This window comes from Henckelia pumila, chromosome 3, assembly GCF_033568475.1.
Source record: "Henckelia pumila isolate YLH828 chromosome 3, ASM3356847v2, whole genome shotgun sequence".
NCBI lineage: Eukaryota > Viridiplantae > Streptophyta > Magnoliopsida > Lamiales > Gesneriaceae > Henckelia > Henckelia pumila.
The window spans coordinates 183434722-183462706 of record NC_133122.1 but is presented as its reverse complement, the minus strand read 5'-3'; positions in this window follow the sequence as shown (position 1 = coordinate 183462706).

Here is a 27985-nt window from a genome sequence, read left to right as displayed (position 1 = left end):
AAAACCGTTGTCATAGAGCTTCAAAAGCACGCACATAGACAACGGTTAATTAAAACCGTTGTCGTAGGACATAAAAAACCCACTCATAGACAACGGTTTTTTAAAACCGTTGTCTTTGACAAATATACAACAACGGGTTTTTAAAAACCGTTGTGCTTTTTCATTAAAATACGGCCAACAACAACGGTTTTTGTAAAAACCGTTGTTAAAGGCCAAAAGACAACAGTTTATGTATAAAACCGTTGTCTTTTTAGTGTGGTTAATTAGCATATTTGTTGTAGTGTATCTTTTATTATATTATTATATTGTGACGTACTATACGATGTTTAGATAAAGACCTTGAATATACTAGAGTGCATGTAAGATATGATAGTAGATTTTAATGACTATCATGAAACATATCTTATAATCACTGTATATTCTAAACAGTTCCTAGTCAATTGAGCCGTCCGCTAATAAGGATAAGGATCGCTCGAGATTGAGACTAGCATTTGTGATGCCAAGTACCACGTTTCATTGGTATGAAACATAGAGATGTTCGAAGCATGCAAATGGATATTCATTTGATGGATGATCGAACTACCCTATTCGAACTTTCCAAGTGGTTTTCACTAATTGAGTGGATAAGTCCGCGGTTTTGGTTGTACACCATTAGTCCTTACTACTTGAAACATCATGGAGACTATATATGCTAGTACTATACTTTGACTCGTTTATCGACTCTATGAGGGTCAACAGGTGTCGAGATTGGGTACAGTTACGACATATATATGAGCCGATGCTTTGTTGTCAAGGATTCACCACACGCTTGCGAGTGTGGATATCCTATGCGATCTGAGGAGATATTAGTATGACAAATCTCTGGCCAGAGTACATTATGTGCTTTAGGTTACTTGGTTTCCTAGTTGCACATGCGATGTCACTATTTGATCTTTAAGATGTATTGCATAGTTATCGAATCTCGAACGACTCTCAATATACCAATGGTTGTTGATTCGATCGGGATATATGGATGAAAGGACCATACTGTACGCTAACCAAAACCTACTGGTTCTTGCAGACACTATCAGTGATACCTAGGGAATCATGGGGCGATGTTGCTAGGCGCTCTTACCATGATTCGATGGGTAAGTCCGAAATTGTTGTTCCGAGTCACAAGGAGTTGTGGGCCCACGGCTAGCTGTATCCCTGAACCATTGAGGGTTACACAAGTAATAGATTTCTAATCCCCGTTTAGATAATTAAATTTAATGAGTTAAATTTAGCAAATGAGAAGTATGACTTCTTATTAAAGAGTAGAGGGAGTGAGATTTCCTAAAATGACATAGGGATGCCATTTTTGAAAATCACTGAATTCGGATTTAGAAAATTTATCTTGACTTTAAAATATGCAGAAAAGGTTTCTGTACACATTGGTGAAATTGGTTTATCAATTTGAGTCACGATGAATTTTATATTAATTTCTGAACATGCGGGCTTTGCTTGTCAGACTTGAACTTATGACTAATGGGCCCTAAGCTATTAGCAGCCCACATTATAAATAAGTTATTGCAGTACAGAAATTAGAAAGAACAGCTCATAAATTTCGAAACCTAGAGAGCTCTCTCTCCCTAGGGTTTCGGCCGCCCCTCTCCCCTCTGTGTTCGAAAATCCAGTCTGTAATTTTCAAAAATTGCAGTCTGGTTTAACAGATCAGATCTGTTAAATTCTCTTCGTAGAAACTTCTGATAGACTTTCTAGTGCAGTCTATCAGAGGGATTTAGAATTTTGTTCGTGGACCTGATTCAGGAGTTGATCGATCGAGTCATCAGTTCCTGGGATATACAAGAAGAGCAGAATTTTTTGTTGGAGTCCATAACCTCAAGTTGAGAATTGAGAGGTAAACTTTAATTATGTTTTATTTTACTTGTTTGTTTTAATCGTTAGGATTTGATACCTATGATCTGGAATCGTTCCTATAAGAATGCCCTGCGCGCGCGCGAGCTCGCCCCTCGCGCGTGCACAGCTCAATGGGGCAGCAGCCCCCAAGGCTTGGCCTGCGCGCGCGCGCAAGCAGGGGCTCGCCCGTGCGCAGGCCAGACGTACAGAAAAATAAAACAGCACAACACATGGTTGCTGCTATCAAAACTTTCCCATGCCAATTCTGAACATCTAAACAAAATATAACAAAGCTAACATGAATCTCATACATGCTACAATGATATACCAATGCCAACAAGAGTCTTAAACATGATACTAGTTCCAAGTATAAATCACATAATAGCATGACACGGGTTTTAGTAGCAAGACATGTACTTTGAGTTGATAAACATATTAGAACAGATACAAGAATGTTGTATAAGTTGTTGTATATGTCTTAGCTTGTGTATGGAAGCTTATAAGATGTTATGAGATAACATGTATCTTATTTGGTAGATTGTACAAGAGATTATGGTTATTGTTTCTACCTTTGACAGCACTTTGTTAGCAGCAGATTTTTCAAGAATTGAAGCCCGCTCGATCGGGTGAAATTCACCGATCGAGCGAGCCATGTATTTTGCAGAACAGAGGATTTGATATTCTTGGCCGCTCGATCGGCTGAAGTTCACCGATCGAGCGAGGCCAAGAATATTTTGGACCCGAGAGTTTTTAATTTGAGCTCGCTCGATCGGGCAAGTTTACCTGATCGAGCGAGGTACTGTAGCCTTTTTTTTTTTTAGATCTTGGTTCTTTAATTCTTTGAAGTACTTGATTAATTGTTAATTATAATAAATTGCCCTAAGATACGATTAACAACCCGGGTCCCCACAACAGGTGGTATCAGAGCGTAAGTTTCTGGATTCAGATAGAAGTTGATGAGCGGGGTAGATTGAGTCTGTTTGATTTCTTGATATTGCATAAGAGTATATGTGGTATCTGATTATGTGCATTATATGCTAGCATGCTTTCTATTGCAATAATTATGTGATTGCATGATTATGTGCTTGCATTGCTACTGCATGTTCTATATCAATTGTATTCCAGATTATCCTCAGTCAGCACCTGAATTCTCATGAGAATGCTTATTAGAGAAGGATGGAATAAATTGCTGCATATGATATTGTTTATGCACTAATCTGTTTGACAATCAGATATGCCTCCCCGTAAAGCACCGACCATTAGACAGCCATTAGTGGTTCCTCCAACTGAACCAGCATCAGTACTACCGCCAGCTGTTGAACCTCAGAATGCACAGGGTAGTACATCTACTGACCCTTTGGATCCTACTGCTACTCCAATGGAGACTTTACTGAAACGATTTCAGTCATTCAACCCACCAACATTGAAAGGAACAGAAAACTCAGTGGATTGTGAGAATTGGCTTGAAGATATCGAACAGCTGTTTGAGTCAATTGATTATACCGATGATCGTCGTATCCGACTGGTAATACATCAACTTCACGATGTTGCTAAAAGTTGGTGGATTACTACAAAACGAGCGTTAGAACAGCGAGGTAAGACTATCACCTGGATTGTTTTTAAAACTGAGTTCTATCAACATTTCTTTCCAGTCTCCTACAGGAAGGATAAGGGTGCTGAATTTGCCAATCTAAGGCAAGACAACTTGAATATCGAAGATTATGTGGCCAAATTTTCAAGTCTTTTGAAGTTTGCTCCACATATCGCAGCAACTGATGAAGCAATGGCAGATCAGTTTATCAATGGCCTTAATCCCGATGTGTTTACATTGGTGAACAGTGGAAAACCTAATACCTTTGCTGATGCTTTGAACAAAGCTAAGGGAGCAGAAGTAGGTATATTACGACAACGAGGAACACCGTTCATTCCCCAGCCATTTCCACAGCTTGTATCAGCATCAGTTCCACAGAATCCGCCACAGTTTCAGCAACCATCTCCCAGATTTGAGGGAGGAAGCAGTGGCAGAAAGGATTCTCGTTTCAAGCCTAAAGGGAAACAGTTTAAGCGGGCAGGTAGTAGTTCTTCCAGTTTTAGTGGACAGAGATAGTTTGGTACAGGTCAGAGAACTGGTGAATCAGGAGTGTTTTGTGGTAAGTGTGGTGGACGACATGCTATCGATCAGTGCAAAGGTGTGTCAGATAATTGCAATATTTGTCGCCAACCAGGTCACTATGCCAAAGTATGTCCCTAACGAGATATGGGTGAAAGTTCTTCTCAACCAACACCGCAGGCAGAAAGGCAATCAGTGCATTCATTCCAGCCTCAGCAACCTCAGCAACAGCCCAGAGCAGGAGGAAGCCAGACTGTGACTCAACCTCCTAGACAACAGGCTCGAGTCTTTGCACTTACTGAGGAACAGACACAAGCAGCACCTGACGATGTCATAGCAGGTAACTGCTCTATTTATGGTTATCCTGCCTATGTTTTGATAGATACAGGTGCATCACATACATTCATCTCTGAAAAATTTGTTATGATGCATTCTTTATCGTCTGAGCCATTGCCTACTGTTGTTTTTATTTCTTCACCTTTGGGTGAAGGTATTATCTCTGTTCGAATGATTCAAAATTGTGCGTTGCAATATGACGGGAATGTGATTGATATAGATTGTATAGTACTTGGATTATCAGATTTTGATTGTATTATCGGTATAGATATGTTAACCAAGTACAGGGCGACTGTAGATTGTTTTCAGAAAGTGGTCAGATTTAGACCAGAAATGGCATCTGAATGGAAATTTTACGGTAAGGGTTCTCGAGCCAAGATCCCTTTGATATCTGTATTATCTATGACCCGTTTATTGCAGCGAGGTACAGAAGGATTTCTTATTTATGCAGTCGATGTATTGAAATCTAGTCCCGCAGTAACAGATATTCCAGTTGTACATGAATTTGCTGATGTATTTTCTGATGAAATTCCTGGTTTACCTCCAGCCCGAGAGATAGATTTCAGTATTGATTTAATGTCAGGTACGCAACCAATATCCAAAGCTCCTTACAGAATGGCACCTATTGAATTGAAGGAGTTGAAGGATCAACTGGAAGATTTGTTGGCTAAGGGGTACATTAGGCCAAGCGTTTCACCTTGGGCGCTCCGGTACTGTTTGTACGAAAGAAAGATGGTTCAATGCGCTTATGCATCGATTATTGGCAATTGAACAAGGTAATCATCAAGAATAAATATCCATGGCCTAGAATAGATGATTTGTTTGACCAGCTACAGGGTTCAGCTATCTATTCTAAGATTGATTTTACGATCCGGATATCATCAATTGAGAGTATGAGATGAAGATATTCCTAAAACTGCTTTCAGAACAAGGTATGGACATTATGAATTCATCGTCATGCCTTTTGGTTTAACCAATGCTCCTGCAGTATTTATGGGATTGATGAATAGGGTATTTCAGAAATACTTGGATGACTTTGTCATTATTTTTATTGATGATATCTTGATCTATACCAAGAATGTACATGAGCATGCTGAACATCTCAGAATCATTTTACATACGTTGAGAAATGAGAAATTATATGCCAAGTTATCGAAATGTGAATTTTGGTTGCAGAAAGTTGTGTTTCTTGGGCATATTATTTCAGGTGATGGGATTTCAGTGGATCCAAGCAAGGTCGAGGCTGTACTGAATTGGCCTAGACCTACATCAGTGCCAGAAATACGGAGTTTTATGGGCTTGGCAGGTTATTATAGATGCTTTATCAGAGATTTTTTCAGCATTGCAAAGCCTATTACGCAATTGACTCAGAAAAATAAGCCGTATGTCTGGACTGAAGCTTGTGAAACTAGTTTCTTGGAATTAAAGAAGAGGCTTACAAGTGCACCTGTCTTGACAATTCCATCAGGTACGGGTGATTTTGTTGTATATTGTGATGCTTCTCACAAGGGTCTGGGTTGTGTGCTCATGCAGCGAGGGCATGTTATTGCTTATGCATCAAGACAATTGAAGCCACACGAGACTCGATATCCTATCCATGATTTGGAGCTTGCCGCTATTGTCTTTGCATTGAAGATATGGCGACATTATTTATATGGTGAGAAGTTTGAAATCTTTTCGGATCACAAAAGTTTGAAATATCTGTTTTCGCAATCAGAATTGAATATGAGACAGCGTAGATGGCTTGATTTATTGAAAGATTTCGATTGCGAGATTAAATATTATCCAGGAAAATCTAATGCAGCTGTAGACGCCTTAAGTAGAAATGTATGTTCTTTATCCTTGTCTACGATAGGTGTATCTCAATTGGTGGAAGATTGTTGTATTTCTGGACTAATATTTGAAACATATATGCGAACGATTCGTGTTTGTGCTATAAAAGCTAAGCCAGAACTTTTGATACGAATCAAAGAAGCACAGAAAGAGGATCAGAATATTCGGAATTCAATTGCTATAGTCAGATCTGGACATCAATATGAATATCAGGTCAGTGCTGATGATGTGTTATATGTGAATAACAGACTTGTTGTTCCAGATATTTCAGATTTGAAACAGCAGATATTGAAAGAGGCTCACAGCAGTCGATTTAGTATTCATCCTGGTGGTAGAAAAATGTATAATGATCTGAAAATGCAGTATTGGTGGAAACAGATGAAGTCAGATGTGACCGAATTTGTATCCAGATGTTTGAATTGCCAACAGGTGAAAGCTGAACGGAAGAAGCCAGGTGGTCTATTGCATAGTTTATCAGTTCCATAATGGAAATGGGATCACATTTACATGGATTTCGTTACACAGCTACCACGTTCATCCAGAGGGTATGATGCCATTTGGGTGATTATTGATCGTTTGACGAAATCAGCATGTTTCATTCCGTACAGAATGACATACAGGCATGATCATATGGCAGAGATCTACGTCAGAGAAGTGGTAAGATTACATGGTGTGCCTAAATCTATCGTTTTAGATCGAGACCCTAGATTTATATCACACTTTTGGCATAGTTTGCAACAAGCTCTTGGTACTCAATTGCATCTGAGTACAGCTTATCATCCTCAAACAGACGGACAGTCAGAGCAGACTATCCAGACACTTGAGGATACGTTGAGAGCTGTAGTACTAGATTTTGGCACTAGTTGGCAAGATTCATTACCACTTGCAGAATTTTCTTATAATAATAGCTATCAAACGAGCATTGAGATGGCTCCTTTTGAAGCACTGTATGGAAAGAAATGCAGATCACCGTTGTATTGGGATGATATCTCAGACGTACCAGATGTTGGGCCAGATATGATCCGAGAAATGACAGAAAAAGTGAAGCTTATACTGAAAAGAATGAAAACAGCTCAAGACAGACAAGCAAAATATGCAAATATCAGACGACGACCTCTATCTTTTGATCAGGGAGACAGAGTTTTCTTGAAGATTTCTCCGTTTAGAGGTACAGTCAGATTTGGCAAGAGAGGAAAGTTATCTCCACGTTTTATTGGTCCGTATGAGAGTATCGAGAAGATAGGCGATCTTGCTTATCGACTCGCTCTTCCTCCATCTTTGTCTGGTATTCATGACGTATTCCATGTCTCTATGCTGCGGAAGTATCAGCCTGATCCTTCCCATATTCTTCAGTCTGATGAAGCTGAACTTGACGAGACTCTCAGTTATTTTGAGTAGCCTATTCAGATTCTTGATCGCAAAGATAAATATCTCAGGAATAAGATGATTCAGTTAGTCAAGGTTCAGTGGAGTCGACATGGCATAGAAGAAGCGACTTGGGAGACTGAGTCAGATATTTCCAGAGTTGTTTTATTGATGTGAGTTCTTATTCTGCTTTATGTTATTTCTTTCTCTTATGTGTATACAGATTGTCTATACAGCTTGCTTATGATTTCGAGGACGAACTCATGCCTTAGTGGGGGAGAAATGTAAGGCCCGGGATTATTTAATTTTAATCCGGGATTATTTAATTTTAATTCGAGAATATTTAATTTGAGAATATTTAGAGTTTAGAATTAAATTCTAATATTCTTAAATTGAAAAGGATTGAAATTGAATTAAATCGCTTTTCCGGGGACTGAATTGCAAATAGCCAAAAGTTCAGGGACTAAACTGCAAATATGCTTATATTTATCTCCTCTTCACGTGTATAATCTGAAGAAAGAAAGAAAAAGGCAGAGAACTTCATCTTACCTTGTTTGAATGCCATTTTCAGATTTTTGCTCAGCAAAAGCTTCGTTAACTCGCGCTCCGATTGTCAGAAATTCCGAATAAATATATATCTGCGATCACCGCTCCGAGACCTTCGTTTTGGTACAAGTTTCATTCATCTTTCTCAGACTTTATTTGTATGTTGAAGATGGAATTTTATGATTTTAAGATATATGCGTATATCAGCTGTACCGATTGTGAATTCGCAGACGGTTTGAAAAAAGACTATCGTTTGAATTTCTTATGTTTTTATGAAGCAAAATTCGAACCCTACCCTATCTGATTATGATGCTTTTGATGATATTGATATGAGATTATAAGTGATCTTGATTGTTGGATTGTTTTAAATATTGTTTGGATTGCCGGTTTGTAGCCGTTACGCCGTCGATTCGCAAAATGTCAAGACTTTGATATTATTGATTAAAAGGAGCATGGTTTGAGTTGCATCTGATCTTGTTAGTTATTCGATATGTTATTTCTCAGCTTTCATTCGAAGATTGACGACTCGAGAATCCCGATTCGAACCGAGAAGGAGTTGAAGCAAGGTTTGCTAGCATTGCACTTGAGATTGAGTTGAAAAATTGAGCAACCTTTTGATATGATTTATCATTGATGTCATTGCAGATTTAAAGTACTTTCATACGTGCTATCGAAAGGTATAAATGACAGCTAATCCAGATGGGATAGAACACTCGAAATAGTTATTGTTTCGAGTAGTCCCTTGTCAATCACATACTAATTTGCTTATGTGTCTTATGTGATTACATGATTGTGTTGCTTTACTTGCTTATGTGATTAGTTGTTCAAGATGTTTTATAGCATTAAATGCATACAGAATATGTTGCATTCATCTTGAACTCCAGCCAGATAAGCACAGAGGGTTGAAAGGCCTAGAGTGCATATGACGTTTGGAGGGCTGTAGTTGAGTGGCACGGAATGTAGATTTACTTCCAGAGCCAGAAGACTCACTATAGTTGCACCAAAGTCAGAGGAAATAAAGTATTTGACTTCACCTCTATTGGTGAGTTGGTGTTCGTTAAAGATTTTATTTCCTTGGGATCCCAAAGAACTTATATTCGATTGATATCAGCTTGATAGCCTCTTTTGGTCATATGCATTGCATTCACGTTTATTATCTCGCGCTGTATGTTGTTTATACTGGGATTTTATTCTCACCGGAGGTATCCGGCTATTGCTTTGTTTTGTATGTGTGCATGGCAATAGGTGGGGCAGGAGCTAGTCAGAAGAGACAGTGATAGCTCGAGATAAATTCGTAGCATGTGTGGACACGGGTTTTAGTAGCAAGACATGTATTTTGAGTTGATAAACATATTAGAACAGATACAAGAATGTTGTATAAGTTGTTGTATATGTCTTAGCTTGTGTATGGAAACTTATAAGATGTTATGAGATAGCATGTATCTTATTTGGTAGATTGTACAAGAGATTATGGTTATTGTTTCTACCTTTGACAGCATTTTGTTTGCAGCAGATTTTTCAAGAATTGAAGCCCGCTCGATCGGGTGAAATTCACCGATCGAGCGAGCCATGTATTTTGCAGAACAGAGGAGTTGATATTCTTGGCTGCTCGATCGACTAAAGTTCACCGATCGAGCGAGGCCAAGAATATTTTGGACCCGAGAGTTTTTAATTTGAGCTCGCTCGATCGTGCAAGTTTACCCGATCGAGCGAGGTACAATATCAATATTTTTTAGTACTCGAAAATCATATATTTATACCAGATCTAACACATTTGATACTCAAAATCTCATATATTATATTAGTACCGTATTTATAATATTTTATACCAATGGTCATCTAAAAACACAAATCTGTCATTATATCAATATTTGCTTATATATTTGAGCACTCAAAAATCATAAATTAGTACCAATATTTAAAACAGTCGATACTCAATTACCATGTACTTGTACTATATTTTTCATGTTATGTATCGAATTTCATCCAAAATAAAATATGTGGGCCCAAAGAGTTTAAACAAAGTTTTTTCTGACAGAAACTGATCACAAAATTAAATTTAGATTTGGATACTGAATGTTAAATTAACGATTGCTTCCATGTACAAACAACACCAAACAAAAAAGGTGACGTAATAATTAATCATATATAGCGTGCAAAGTACCAAAATTTCTCAGGCTTTTAATGTTTCAATATGATGTGCTACGCTGTATTAATTTCACACACTCGTGTAAGTCTTTTGCGTGATCCCAGGCGTACCCATGCGTGATGCATTATTATTATAGTTTGTATCCAAGTTAAGACTTTTTCCCATTTTCAAAAAAAGTTCAGACTTTTTCTTTTTCATCAAAAACGAAAAAAATCAAAATAGTCATATAAAGTTTAAATAGTCAAAATTATATCTTCCTCATTTTTTTCGGCTTTCCATACTATTTTCCACTCGAACACGAAACCATGTCGAAAATTGCAAACATTGTGGCGAAAATGTTAATATATCTGGCGTTATATATGTCGGCATCACAAAAATCTAACTTATCGGATGAAAACTCAAGTTCGACTAGTTAAAATATTAATAAAACTCAAAATAGACAAACTTAAACGACGAATGTGATTAATTTCCCAAAAAAGTCGGGTTGGTATAATTATTTGATTTCGAGATTTATGTTCTGAAAAATTACTTGATATATATATATATGTATGTATCTACATAATGACTGAGCTTACTCACTATATATATGCATGATAAATTATGATATGAATTACATATTTAAAATTCTACGTAATTACGCTGTTAAAAAAAAAAGAAGAAATTCTACGTACTTAATTACAGAATTACAATGTTAATTTTCATTTGATAACTTTGTGGAGATGTGACAGTGCATTATTTGAGTACTCCATAATTTGAATTATCAAGCTGATTTGCATTATCAAGCTGCAGGGCTCGAGCTCTATAATGATTGGTTATGGCCAGCGGATGCTGCATATTTATGTCTTTTATTATTTATATATGGCGACTCGTGTAAGTGAAAACTTAACTTGAATCTGTTTTTAAAAATCCTAAACTCATCAAATCAAATGTATAAAAGAAAAACAAAAGTAAATATTTAATATCTAAACCATGTGTAATTTATAGAGTTATTTGCACCAACCACCCCTGTGAAATATTGAAAATGCACGCTTCTCCCCTGTGAAATTTTAATGAGCATCTTCAACCCTGACTTTTTTAAAAATTAGCACACTCGCCCCTTCAGATAAGTGATTGTTGCGCACGCGCCCCTCATGCGACTGTGCAAAGATTTTGATATTCTTTTTGCACCAAATACCCCTGTGAAATATTAAAAATGCATATTTGACCCCTGTGAAAATAATTTTTAAATCTATTCAACCCATAATACACAATTTTTAATAAAATCCAATTATAAATATTTAGAAAATATTTTTTGTTTTATTAATTTTTATTTTTTATTTTAAATGTATTATCAGTAGTTAATTATTTTCTAAAAATATTATTATTTTATCTTATTATCATTATTTTATTAAACTCACTTCGTATTTCCAACTTTTTCATTAAACATGCATTCATAAACAAATATTTAAATAATTTCAAGTACCAAAATATTGAACTAAAGTGATAAGTTCAAACATATTGCTTTTTCGATTTAGGACTATATATTATTGAACCAAAATTTAAATTTTTCGAGAATATGCATTGCACAATTTGTAATAAATAATAAAAAAATAACATGCTTATATAATTCTAAATTGAAAAAGTAATATTCATGAACTTATCATTTGGTTCAATATTTTGGTATTTTTAGATATTTAAATTCTTATTTATGAATCATATTTATTGGAGAAGTTGAAAACATGAAGTTATTTGATAAAATAATGATAACGAGATAAAGTAATAATTTTTTTTAGAAATAAATTAATTAAAAATTTAAAATAAAAAATAAAAATAAATAAAATTAAAAATGTTTGATACTTATCATGCACTTATCATTTTGATTTAATATTTTGGTACTTTTAGGTATTTAAATCTCGTTTATGAATGCATTTTTAATGAAAAAATTGGAAACAAGAAGAAAGTTTAATAAAATAATGATAACAAGATATAATAATAATATTTTTTAGAAAACAATTATATAATCATAATAAATTTAAAATTAAAAATAAAATTAATAAAAAAAAATGTTTGCTAAATATTTTATAATTAGATTTTAATAAAAATCGTGTATTATGAGTTGAATAAGTTTAAAATTATTTTCACAGGGGTCAAATATGCATTTTTAATATTTCACAGGGGTATTTGGTGCAAAAAAATATCAAAATCTTTGCCCAATCGCATGAGGGGCGCGTGCGCAACAATCACTCATTTTAAGGGGCGAGTGTGCTAATTTTTTAAAAGGTCAAGGTTGAAGATGCCTATTAAAATTTCACAGGGGAGAAGTGTGTATTTTAAATATTTCACAAGGGTGTTTGGTGCAAATAACTCGTAATTTATATATAAAGAGAAATATTGTAAGTCCACAATATAATATTTATTTTGATAGTCGGTTTAGCAAGGACAGGATTTAAATTATGGAAATCCTGAGCTGTAGTCCATTTTAAAACTTTTTTTAACCTATTTAAGACTTTTTGGTTAGCCCTGTTAGATTATTATTATTATTATTATTATTATTATTATTATTATTATTATTATTATTATTATTATTATTATTATTATTATTATTATTATTATTATTATTATTATTATTATTTATGTTTTACTATTTATTAGCTATTGAAGTAACTAGATTAGTTTTTTTTCGTCTAATTGGTATTTAACCTAGTTAGCTATATAAATATCTTCTTGTGTAACTTTTTACTTTGAGTAACAATAATACAAGCCTCAATTTTCTCTCTTTCAATTTCTTTAAGCCCCTTATTAAAGTCCACCTTCACCTTTTCCTCACTGAAAACCCATCCCACCTCCTCAATTTTAAGACACAAACTTCCTAGTAAAGTACAATGTAATAATGATTTTTTTGGTTATATTTATATATTCGTTTCGTTTCACTGATATAGATAAGTATATATTTTCAAACAGATTAAGAAAATGTTTGAGAAATAAATTTTAAAAAGTAATTTATTATTTTTTCCTTATTTAATGAATATTTTATTAGAATAAAATAATTGTACAAATAGGTAAAGATTTAATTTAATAGAAGTAAATTGATAAAAGAGTAGTAATGATAACAATAAATATGAAAACTATACTATATATGTGGAACAGATGAAAAAAAATATAGCCTAGATGAGTGGGATGGAGGGAGTATATATATAAATTTATTATATTTTTTATAATATATATATATATATAATTATTAAATTAAGTTCAAGTTCATCTTTACTCTAATTCTTGGATCCATCCTTGGGTTGATGCATGGGATCCGACGCAATATTTTGAGGATCTTGTTAAACCTATTTTTATCAATAATTAAAAACAATGGATTAATATTTTCTCCACAATAAAAGGTCGTTCATAGGTATTGTTTTTAACTCTATATTATTATGTATTAATTAGAACAATCAAAACTCTCATTGATGGATAATTAATACTTATTCACATGGGAAACTTTACATTTTTAATTATCGGACTTGCATGTTTTTCATTTTAGTCATGTTTACCAATTTACAATATTCATTTATTAAATTGTCAGACGTCATAACTCCAATATAAAGGAATAATTTTAAGGAAAAAAATTCGAGTGAGTGAACAAAAACTAATTAATTAACTGATAATAAAACTTGAAATGAAAAATGTATAAGTTGCATGACAAAAATATAATTTGTCTCGAACTCCATGCGGAAAGAGTGTTTGCAATGTACAGAGAGTTTGGAAAAAAAAATAAAATAAACCCTAGCTAAATTTTTTGGTGTATGATGTGTATAGTTGGCTTGAAAAGACGATAGCTTAGCCCTTTGATTAATTGTGTCACTTTATTTCCAAAGAGTTGTCCCTTTCAAAATTAATCAATTTCCTCACGTATGTTTCTTTTTATTTGGATAAGTGTAAATTCTCTTCGATTGTTTATGCCATCTACTTTATGGGGCACTCGGCACATTATTGACTTATATTGTCGTGTCGTAGAAAAATGTAACGCTCCGTATATATTTACATTTGTTTGACAGAGATAATCAACATATATTAATTATATTCTAAACTAATTATTTAAGAACTTTTCACAATTTGATGTGTGGGGCGAAGGTATGCAGGGTAAACCTAATCTTGAAGAGGTTAATTATAATCTCATGCATATAACATTTTTGTCCAATTTTTAACACGAGTCTCATGTATATCTTCACCCGTATAAAACTTAATTAGCTTTTGGCGATTCAACTCGCTCTAATACATAGTGTATCATTTTTCTCACGAGGTAGGATAATGAATAATGTATGATATATGGGTGATAAATCAATATGGATGGATGATGGATAACATAATGATTTATAACTCTAGCTAATTTTTTGTAGAGATCTGTAATCAACTAATGTCTTATTTTTCGCACCAAACAGTACTGAATATTGGCACCATGTATGATTTATTTTTGGAGTTGTTTATTGCATAGTTTTATAAAGGAAAAATGGTTTTTTGGTCTAGTATGATTCTCTCTTTGCGATTTTGATCCTTTATATATTGTGTCCACTATCTTTGTTTTTTTGGAACAATTTTAGTCGTTTTTCCGACGTGAGACACCAATGCAATGTCGATGTGGAGCTGACGCGCATAGTGTCATATCAGCATTTTCGACGAAAAAGACTAAAATTGCCAATTCGGAACATGCAGTACTGAAATTGAAATCTGAAAACATAAAATACCAAAATAAAAAAGTGACAAAATTATTGGATCAAAATTATAATTTTCCCTTTTATAAATAATGCTGAACATTTTTCGTGATGAGTATACTAGCTAGTGAAGATTGATCAACATTAAAAAAAGGGAAAAAATAACTACAGAGGTCCTCTGAGTTTGTCTATTTTGCGTTGTGGTTTTACTTTGTAAGTATTCAAATTTTAATTTTAATTATATCATGTAGATTAGGCTATGTTTTGATCTTTTTTTTGTCGGAGTGCTGACTTGGTGCTGAAAATACTGATACCAATACTAAAAAACACTAACATGTTCGGCGCTACGTTATCAGTACTCCATCAAAAAAAGGACCAAAAACTAAAACACAACCTAACTTAGAAGATCAAACACAAATTTAATTCTTACATAACTAAAACACAAAATATACAATTTTGGAGGATCATTTTGATTATTTTCCCTAAAAAATGTTGCACCAAAATTAGAGTCTGTTTGATTCGATAAGCCACAAGATCGAAATCACATTTTTTTAAAAAATAAAAATAAAAATAAAAGTGTTTTTGAAAAATTTGTAGCGTTTGGCTACAAATAAATTTTAATTTAGAAGCTAGACATAAAAAAAATGTACTTTCAACATTTATCCAATTGCATGCCAAAATCGTTTTTATTTTTAATAAAAACAATTTTAAAAGGTGAACTTATTTAAGAGTTTTTTAAAGTTACAACTTCTGTAATCCAAACTGAATTAGTGTTGCAATTAAAATTAAAACATTGTTACTAATAAAGCCTTATTATGTGTTAAGTTGTATGAAATAATTTGATTTGAGTAAATTTAATCTGAAAAATGATTCAAGACTTTGATTTTCGAAATATCAGAAATGTCGATCATTTTTTAAGTATATTACAATTGTTTGTATATGTTTAAGATGGTGGATTTAATTTGGACTTAACTTCAACCCCAAAAGCTAGCTGAAACGAGGAGGGTTATCATGAAAAACTAACACATCACCTCTCATAAGAATTTTATTCAGCTGCGTGTGACAACTAACACACCAACTCTGACGCTCAGGAATGAGGAATGAAACATTTGGCATACTATGAAGTTTTACAAGACATTAACGGATTGGCTCCAATCAAGCCAATCGACATCAATCCTCCGGTCGTCTCACAACACTCAACGACAACATTCAAGTCACATATAGATTCTCAAGCACCAACTATTTTATCTACACTTATTTTCTAATCTATCCTGTTGAGCTACCAGTATTTTGAAAAACTAGCTGAAACGAGGAGGGTTGTCATGAAAAAACTAACACACCAGCTCTCATAAGAATTTTATTCAGCTGACGTGTGATAACTAACACACCATCTCTCACGTTCAGGAATGAGGAATGAAACATTTGGCATACTATGAAGTTTTACAAGACATTAGCAGGTTGGCTCATAAGGCAGTCCAACACATGATAACAGTGAGTTTGAGCTATAATACCATGTTAAAGATGAACTTGAATATAGCTACAACCCAAAAACTAGCTTGAAGACTGTTCATATATATATATATATAGGAAAAATTTCAAATTTAGTCATGTATGTTTGTCACTTTGCGATTTTGATTCTTTATGTTTTCATATTTCAGTTTTATGTTCTGATTTTTGTCAATTTCAGTCCTTTTTATTCGAAAATGCTTACGTGGCACGGTACACATCAGCTCCACATCAATACTGAATTGGTGTCACGTCAGCGCCACGTCGGAAAAAGGACTAAAATTGCCAAAAAAATAAAGATAGCAGACTAAAACTAAAATATGAAAATATAAAGGACTAAAATTGCAAAGTGACAAACATATAGGACCAAAAAAAACAATTTCTCCTATATATATATATAAATATATATATTTCCCAAGATCCAGCCGATTAGGGACAACTAACCATAGTATAGGATCATAAATTTTAAGAGGATAGGATTAAATGGCCATATCAAAATACAACCTTGATGATAATTTAATTTGCGCCTATTTAATTTCCTCTCTCACAACTCAAACTAACAAACTTTGTTAAAATGCTTTAAGCAGCTTCCACAAGTGGCGGAAAACCTAATGAGCTGGTGCACACTAATCCTTCTTTCTTGCACTGATCATTATACGTTGATTACTTGATAAACCACTTCCTTTCTTTCTTTCTTTCTTTCTCCACATCATAATAATCTTTTCCCAAGATTCATTACAAATCTCCCGGCCATCTTGTGTGTACAAATATTACCATAATTAAGTTTACACAAATTTAATTAAAGCATATTATATGGATTTCAGCGGCCATGATCACGAGTTCATGACATACAGTAATGTTTGGGATCCATACAACCCTACATTATTGATGGAAACTAATCATATGTTTCATCAGTACCCTTTTGATCTCACACAGTGCCCTAACTATCCTCTGATGGATCATCATGATAACCTGCAGCTTCAACAACCCTCGAATATCAATTCTTCATCAGATCATGATTTACTAGAAGCTGCAACTTCCAACTTAGCCGGAGGGATATTGGATTTTGAGCTTGAAGAAAACAAAGAGGTCGAATTAGAAGATCCAGAGGAAGAACTAGGATCCATGAAAGAAATGATGTTCAAGATTGCTGCGATGCAACCTGTGGAGATAGATCCAGCCACCATCCGCCGGCCTAAAAGGCGTAACATACGGATCAGCAACGACCCTCAAAGCGTCGCTGCAAGACACCGCCGTGAGAGGATCAGTGAAAAGATGAGAGTTTTGCAGAGGCTTGTACCCGGTGGGACGAAAATGGACACTGCTTCGATGCTAGACGAAGCTGCAAAGTATGTTAAGTTCTTGAAAAGGCAAATCCGAATCCTCGGAGGCCAAAACCGCCACCAGCCACCGGGAACAAAAGCCGTACCATCAGCAGAACTACTCGACTGGGCGGCGCTGACGACTGGAGGCGGAGCAATATCCTGGAGCGCCTTTTTTGAAGGTAACAATAATTATAATGGCAGTGGGTCAGCTGCTGAATATGCTTCCATATGCTCTAACCCTAAGTACATCCCTCATTATTAATACATTAAATTAAAGGGATTGATGAAACCATTCCATGTGTTATAGCTAGCCATTCAGAATAAATTAAATAAATAAATAAATAAATTTTTGAGTGTAACCTAGCTATGATTGCCTATCATATTATGATCATGATTTGTGTTATTGATTAATTTTTTCCAAATATATATATTTCAACGGGCGCTTAATGTATTAGAAGTATCTGATAGCTAGCTAGTATGGATTTTGAGCGATCTAGCTATCAATATTTGATTTTACACCTAACTAAAACAGTACTGTTCTAAAGTATCATTATAGCATGATGATACATAAAAATATGACATATATATTCAACTGCAAATCATACCATTTATACATATATAGTCAAGACATCAAAAGAAGTACCATTGATTTACAGAATCACAAGATCTATATATATGACCATATATCGATCATTTAATTTACTCCCTGATGTGCGAACTGGCGGAGATGGGTGGCTTTGAAACGGCGTTAATGCGAAAAAATTAAATCCCTAGCTCGCTCCCACCCCGGCCAGCGTACAATGTTGTAATGAGAAACCCTTTAGTACTCAAAACTAGAGGAAGTACTAACAAACTTTTCTTTCTATGAATGCAATACTAGCTAGGTAGATATTTCTGAGATTGGATTCTACAATATATACAAGCTAGTAATTATTATAAGCGGGGGGAGCGCTTGTGCAAGTGGGTGTATACATAAACAATATATATAGGTGACAGATGTGGTATATATGGAAGTAGCCTAATTAATACAGCAAACCTATGAGTGCATCATGTGCTTGCTTTCTGCATTTACGATGATCATGAGCAGCAGCAAGACCTTTTTTCGATTTGGGGTCAAAAGTGAACATTCAAGGTGAAAAAAGCTAGCTAGCTCCCCCGAATCAGTCATATATATGATGATTAATATTTGTCACACCCAAGGTGTATTTTAATTTCAGAAGACTATTATATTAAAAATATAGTCATATATATTTTAAATATATATATATATATATAATGTACATTGATATACATGAAAAATTAATTCTGAGTTAAGCAATTTAAATTGAAGAGGAGGATTGTGTTCTCAATGATCTATATTTATCAAGAATTTAATTTTCGGCATGTTTCTAGCTAGCTAATTGATATGATTAAGCACACAATGCTAGCTTATTAATATTGATATTCTATGCTTTTTTTCCGAATTATGAGAACCTTATGATTAATCAAATTAAACCTCAGAATTTTTATTAAAAATATTTTAAATTAATTACCTATTTTATATAAACGTCACCAAGCAATTAAACGTGCGTACTCATGATAAGTTGATGAATTCCTAGCTTGCTATAGCGCTGAATTAATATATGTTGGCTGAGGGAAGAGGCTAATATTCAGCGTATATATACATGCATGCTTGAAATACGTACATGTTGCCTTTTATCAGAGTCTTTTGACTCTTTTCTAGAAATTCCGAAGCGCTGTGCTAATTCTTAAGGTAAAGTTCTATATAATTTTTTATTAAATAAAAATATTACATACGTGTTGGTAATTAAATGACATAATTATCAGTTATCACTATCACTAATATCTAGTTTAATAAACCAAAATGTTACATTTATTAAAAAAATTATAAAAAATGACATTTATAAATTAAATATAATAACAAAATATTCTTACAGTACTTCGGGATCCTGCAGTGAAAAATTGTCAACTAATCAAGCTTAGCTACTATTTTTTTTTCAATAGACAATATGACCAATTTTAAGATTCCAGAAACCTGGAGACCAAAGTTAAAAAACCATATAATTAAAAATAAAAAAATACAACTGTAACACACAAACATACAAAAAAAATCACATTTAATAAAAAAAACGGCCAGATAATTGATCTTATTTGAGCAACATAACTCACCTGAGTATGTCAATTTAACGAAGAAGTAAAAAAAAATTAAAAAAAGAAGAGGGACGTTTTTTTATCTAAAGAAAGGAGGAGGACCAAAAGTATAAATTAAATTAACCACCAGTTCAAATTTGTAACAAAATAATTGAGATATCCATCCAAAATTTTAAATAGAAAAACAACAACAACAACAACAACAACAATAATAATAATAATAATAATAATAATAATAGTAATAAAAGATTTCTTTTGTGAAGCCTGCCCCACTCAACTAGGGGAGGCCCTAAGCTACCGCCTAGGGTGCCTCCCCTAGAAGCGGGCTTGCCTTTATATTGGATTCAAAAACATGTTTCTCAAAATAATAAATTATGATAAAAGTTATGCATAGTAGTACTCACTACTCATGTGATTATTTTATACTATACTTGGAGTATTTTTCCCCCATAATGTGGTCAAATATCAACCATTGGATCATCAACACATATGTCAATTTCCATAAAAATATATGGGTCTCACATGATCTAATGATATTGAAATAGGGGGAGAAACACTCCCGATGTAGCATAGACTAACCCCTACTCATGATATCAAAAAGAAAAGGGTTTTGATTCCAAGGGGGTGTTCAAGTTGGTGGAGTTCGTGAACTCTTGGCCAGATGTCAGGAGTTTGATTCCCCCTGCCAACACTTTATTGAACTAGTCTGCCATACAGGGTTTGCCCAGTGTGGTTTACCTGATTAGGGTAGTTTGCAGGCTATTGCGTTAGTTCGAGGGTTTACCCAGAGCACACCGAAAGATAACGGTTACGGGTTCCCACATCACAAAAAAAGGGTTTTAGAAGTGAAACTGTGATATATCACATATGTATATGTGCGCTTCTCGGTCATGTATATTACTATATTATTAAAGAAGATTACCATTTAGTAACCGAATTAAGATTAATTTGATGAAATCAAAGACAAAATATCTAAAATATCATTCAAAAAGCAAAAAAAAAAAAGGAATAAAATCTATATTTATATTTTAAAATTCATTTTGTCATGATAATCTCCATTTGTGCTTTCAATTTATTTTCAAAATTAAATTTATTTGAAAAAAATATAATACATGTATACAATAAATCATATTCATATTTTAATCACACACGTAACTCATTTTATTTTTAATTTTAAATTAATTTGAAACAAACGTATAATATATATATATATTATTATTATTATAAATAATATTCATATTTTAATCACACACAACGCATGTAAAAACGCAAATAGTAGGATATAAAAGTTTATTAATTGATTAATGATATCGTATCATATAATTTAATTTTTAAATAGAGAGTGAGATATTTTAAAATTTTATATCGTGGTATGTGTGTGTCTATATATATATATATATCTTACTATATTATTAAAGTAGAGACCCTCTAATTAACAAAATTTCAATTAATTTGTGAAACTTGATTTGAAATTACCATTATCTCCTAACTTAATTTTTAATAAAACCAAAATTATTGGACAAAATAGTCATTTTATACAGTTTCCTCTTTTATAGCCATTAAAAGCTCACTTTGTGCCTTTTGATAATATTTTATTTACAAATATGACACTTACGTTATAAGATATATATATTTTTTGTAAATATTTGTTTAGTATATATATATATATATATATATATATATATATATATATATATATATATATATATATATATATATATATATATAGATCAAGAACTTTAAGTACGCAAATATTTATGGGAAAATGATAAATAAATCCCCATAAGCAAACTTATATTTGCCCTCAGTTCCCGTGTCAGCAAATATTTGTTCTCACTCCCTGACAAAGTTCTGGCATTTGTTTCAACTCCCTATTTGAGCACAAAATACGAAAATGCCCTCACTTTCTTTTGAAACCCAATAATACCCCTAAATCTTTAAAAATAAAATAAAAATTACTTATAAGACAACGTATAGTTTCTTTCCATTATTCTTGTTGAAATTCTCCACAAATTTATCCATCAATCGTAAACAACTAATCCACCGATCGCAATATTGCAGATCTGCTTCGAATCGGATTGAAGAAAGTTGCTAATCGTTGTGAATTGTTTCTGGACCATGAAAATCTTTTTGAAGAACCATTATTTCAAAGATTTTCAGGTATTATTTTAGGTTTTTAAAAATTTACAGCCAAGAAATTGCATTACAGTGTTTGATGTAGTGTAATTATTTTTATATATCCTTTTTAATTGAACGATTCTTTGAGATTTGTTATGGTTTTAGTGATTGCATTAAATTTTTGTGTTATCGTGTAAATTGTACAGAGTTTTTTTTTACCAATCTCTGGTTTTTCCGTCTGTGGGTGAGAATGAATATTATTTATTGGAATTTTGAGATAGAGTAGCTGAAATTTCTTGTTGTTCTCGATTATAACGATTTAATTCCGAACCGTAATGGTTTTAGTGCTGCATTATGACTTAGATATTGATAATTTTTTATCATTAAAAAAAATGGGCTACTTGAATTTGTTATTGTGTGCTGTTTTTTTGTATGTCATGTATTATACGAATGAATATATGATTTTCAATGTAGATCTTATTATATTGAATATAGTTTTTTTAATAGTTTGATAATGAAATCTAGAAGTGATTCTTGTAATATCTTCTTTTTTGGTTGTTACAAGTAAAAATACAGATTTGTGTGATTTCAATCTTCATTGGATGTAGTTTGATGAATATTTTTGTGAGCCTGAGAACAATGTGCTGAAATTTCAATAGAAACCATGATTCTTCTATATGTATCTCCACTACAGTTTGAGAAGTATTATATTTTCATATCAATGCACTCTATTCGATGAGTTTATTTTTTCTCGGATAGACATTCTGATATTATCAAGGCAGCTGAATGACTATTTATGGGGAGTCATCATGCTTATTATTTGTAACATTTAGTAGATAATTTTGTGAAGCTAATAATACTAAATTATTTATTATTCTCTAATTTTATTAAAATTTTCATACACGATTTTATCTTTTTAAGCTCACTGTAAATTATTTTGTTTTTATTTAGGTGTTGAGAAGTTATCGTCGATATAATAAAAAATATTGAGCTTCCATAATCAAGAAAACAACGTATGCTCCATCTTTACACTTACATGGGAGAAAGCCAGTGGTTATGAAAGTTGGCTCGAGCACAGACCTTCGAGGAGATATGCTTGTTCCAGTGGAAGAATTGTTGGTTTACGCTTGATTTAATGATTCTGTGGAACACACTATTGTTTTATATTAATTTGAGTTCAGGTTGTAGTGTACTCTTATGTATTGGGTTCTTTTGTGTTGTCGTATCGTGTGAAGTTGGTTCGTAAGTCATAGTTTATTTAGAAGTTGTTTGGTCGGAACTTATTTTTGTGTTTAAAGATGATGATAAATACTTGAATGATGAGTACTTTCAGTGATTAATTTATGAACTGTTTAATTTAGTTTTTATTTAAATTTAAATTTTTGATTTATGATTTGAGGCGCAATCAATGTTTGATTTATGATTAAGACACATTTTATATGTAGTGAGCAGGGCAGGTCATAATGATGTTACTTTTTGTTTTATTGTGATGGTAAAATATAATTTCATGATCATAAATCAAATAGTCAATTTGTATTTTATGTACGTACCATGAGTACTACATATTAACACTTGTGCAACTGATATCTGTCTTTATATCCTAGAACTTTACACGTTACAACTTAAAAACAAATTGACATGTTCAATATAATCGATTAAATTCGGGAATTTGAATCATACATTACCAAAAAAGTGAGTTTCATACTGCCTCAAATAAACGAGTCATAAACGTGTGTCATATTGCCTAAAAATTAAATATTTCATTCTCAATTTTCTATTTGTTTATTCCAAAAAAATATGAGATTATTCCAAATATATTTGAAGTTATCCCAAATCAGGGACAATGCATGCGTCTCATATATTTGACAAAGTTTGTGCATTTGCAAAGAATGAATATCTCACATTCCAGACTGTCTGTCTGATTATTCCGCAAATATCCGAGATTGTTTCAAATATATTTGAAATTATCCCAAATCAAGACAATTGAAACTAATTTAATATCTCTTGGGAACGTCGATCATAGTGGCCCAAAATTTTATCCTGAGAAGTAGAACGTTATGTGCTCAATTGAGAAATATTTGTACTCTTCTAGCTCATGTGTTGTGCCAGATCTCATTATCACATATGCTCTTTAATATTGGAGTTCAAATACACTTGTCGTATTACTAATTGAGGTAATCAATGTCAAAATATCACACAAAACAGTTTTTTAAGTTTAGAATTACCTTTAATTATGCAAAGAATGAGTCACTTATATCCAATTGCTTGTATATTTGAGTCGCAAATATCCGAGATTGTTCTAAATTAATATGAAATGATACCTAATCTTAGAAAATTCGAAACTAATTTGTTTTCACTAAATGTTAGTGGCCCAAAATTTTATGTGATTACAATAATCTCATAAAATTAGATCGTGATTGTTCTACATATTTAATATGAATTAGTTAATTAAACACACAAAAAATAGGGATTACCCTTGAAGCATGCTTTAATTATTTCTTGTTTTGAACGGATATGCGTCTCAAGCCTCCAAACCCTCAAGCCTTCTCCGATGTTCTCTCAAAATCGAACATAGGATTATTTGTGCATGATCACAACTTTCTATCAGCGTATACCCTAACCAAACTGAAACCAAGAAGCGAGTGGATGGGATGAAGTGTACTGATAGAGCTTAATAATGAGGGATAGGTGGTAGTCAAAGTCTTTGATTGGTCAATGTCTACTACGAGAATGTGATCCTCATAACCCACAATGTTTGTCCTACAATCGAAAAACATTGTTTTCGATTTAATAATATTTATCTCATCTTTGCGTGCTAGTTGTGCTCGATCTCGCACTCACATGTTCTGAAAGATGAGTGGAATTAGAATAAATGATAGTCCTCAAAGATGAGAAAACATCATATTAAACAAGTTAAGAGTTTGGATTTTGGAAAATATACCCATATTGTATACATTGGGTGGCAATGGACATCCACAAATAGTGCTCTCATTGAGTCATGATCAATGTCTTATTCCTACACCTTATACAAGAGTGGGTAAAGACACATTACTATACAAACACTTGGGTGATGGTTCTACCAATTTCTAGGGATTGAAAACTCCGCTCCACTCGTGTCATGCAGTGTATTATAGGATATTGGTGCATGTTAACATGGACATGTCTTCTTGTTCCACAAATAAAAAATATTATTTTGCATAAGTCTAAGATTGTTCCTAATACATGACATTTTGATCCAAAACCACTTTAACTAGGAGATTATGTTCCTCATGACCCACAATTTTTTTCCTACAATCGGAACACATTGTTCTCGATTCAATAATATTTATCTCATCCATGCGTACTAAATGTGCTCGATCTCGCACTCACATGTTCTGAAAGATGAGTGAAATTAGAGTAAATGATAGTCCTCAAAGATGAGAAAACATCATATTAAACAAGTTAAGAGTTTGGATTTTGGAAGACATACCCCTATTGTATACATTGGATGACAATGGACATCCACAAATGGTGCTCTCATTAGATCATGATCAATGTCTTTCTCCTACACCTTAGACAAGAGTGGGGCAAGACACATTACTAAACAAACACTCGGGTGATGGTTCTACCAATATCTAGGGATTGAAAACTCCTCTCCTCTTGTGTCATGCAATGTATTATAGGATATTGGTGCATGTTAACATGGACATGTCTTCTTGTTCCGCAAATCAAAAATATTATTCTGTATAAGTCTGAGATTGTTCCTAATACATGACATTTTGATCCAAAGTCACTTTAAATAGGAGAGTATGATCCTCATGACCCAAAATGTCCCAAAATGTTTGTCCTACAATCGGAACACATTGTTCTCGATTCAATAATATTTATTCCATCTCTGCGTACTAGTTGTGCTCGATATCGCACTCACGTGTTCTGAAAGATGAGTGGAATTAGAGTAAATGATAGTCCTCAAAGATGAAAAAATATCATATTAAACAAGTTAAGAGTTTGGATTTTGGAAGACATACCCCTATTGTATACATTGGGTGGCAATGGACATCCACAAATAGTGCTCTCATTGGGTCATGATCAATGTCTTCATCCTACATCTTAGACAAAAATGGGGCAAGATACATTACTAGACAAATACTTGGGTGATGGTTTTACAAATTTCTAGGGATTGAAAACTCCTCTCCACTTGTGTCATGAATTGATTTGTCATAAGTTCTTCTAAATTAATTGTGATTCTAGTTTTGAAAGTCTTTTCAATTTACTGGACATAAATTGATTTGTCATATTTATTTAGAATCCGACACTCGGGAGTGGGGATTTAGAATAAGATCAATAGAATTCACACTATTAATTGTTTATATGACTTGGGAGAGCTTATAACTTTAATATAGCTTAGAAAGAACATTGTTTTACACATATCTTTAAAAGTAAATTTTTAATAGGGATATTGGAATCGATCTGTAATTGATACACTCTATTTGACACTCGGGAGAGGGAAATAATATAATCTATGTGTTCTTGGTTATTAATTGAAATGAACTCATGAAAATAGATTAATTAGGAATGAATTTTGTCAAGACTAGGTGAAATCAAAACCTCTAGACTATTTCTCTTTAATTGATAATCTCTTAAGAATTTTGTGTGTGCGCATTTTACAAACTTTACTATTTATTTAATTGTTCAGCAATTTTCCAAAGTTTGATTTTCTAGATAAAATTAAGACTATTTTAATTACAAGTACTATTGAATATTTTCAAATTACTCCTTGTGAGATCGACACTCTCTCTTTTACTATATTAAAACTTGACACTCGTACGCTTGCGAGTATTTTTTACAACACATGCAGTGTATTATAGGATATTGGTGAATGTTAACATGGACATGTCTTCTTGTTCCGCAAATCAAAAATAATATTCTGCATAAGTCTGAGATTGTTCATAGTTAATACATGACATTTTGATTCAAAGCCACTTTCACTAGGAGAGTGTGATCCTCATGGCCCACAATGTTTGTCCCACAATATTGAGCAATGAATAATATTGTTACACATGATCTCATTGAATAATGAAAAAGATGTATTCTCTTATATATTTGCCAAAATAGTACACATAACATAAGATGACCAACACTCAAGTAATTGGATGATGATTCCGAGATTGTTGCAAATTAATTTTGATTTATTCCAAATTCAGAAGAATTCGAACCTAATTTATTTTAGTTGGTTGGCATGCTCTTCTTAGTAAGATTACTCGAATATATATTTATATATGCCATCATAAAATTTATATATATATATATATATATATATATATATATATATATATATTCGATCATAAAATTTTTTACTTGGTTGACATATTCAATCTTAGTAAAACAATTTATCAACCTAGAAAGATGAATAAATATGCTAAATTATACAAATTATGTACTATTATCTTTAATTTTTGTACCAAAAATACAGAACACACATAAAAATTGATTTCACTGAAGCTTAAATAACAGATTGAATCACATTGAGTTTACAGCATGTCTTTTTACTAATTAATTATTGTCATACTTACATCAACCCAAAAAACATAACCATATAATAAAAATAACTCAAAATTATTTTCGAGCGATCCATGTTCAACAGATAATATAGTCATTTCTTCAAATAACATAATCGCAGCAACACAAGTTCGATTAGTGTCCATCTTCACCGTCTTTTTATTTGTCCTCATTTCTTCTGTGTCACGGGCTACTCCAATGAACTCACAAAATGCATTAACAAACAGATTCAAAAAAATTAAAGAACCAAAATAAAGTTTAAGAAAAAAATGGATTTACCATAATCATTTAATAATTTCAAATGAATAATTATTCCAATGAAGCAACCAACAATATAAACAGAAATCATATAACAAATTCAAGAACAAAAACATAAAAATAGAGATAAACACGTGAAAATAAATAACTAAAAATAATTTATGAACCTTAAAATACAATTGAAGGGTTTAGA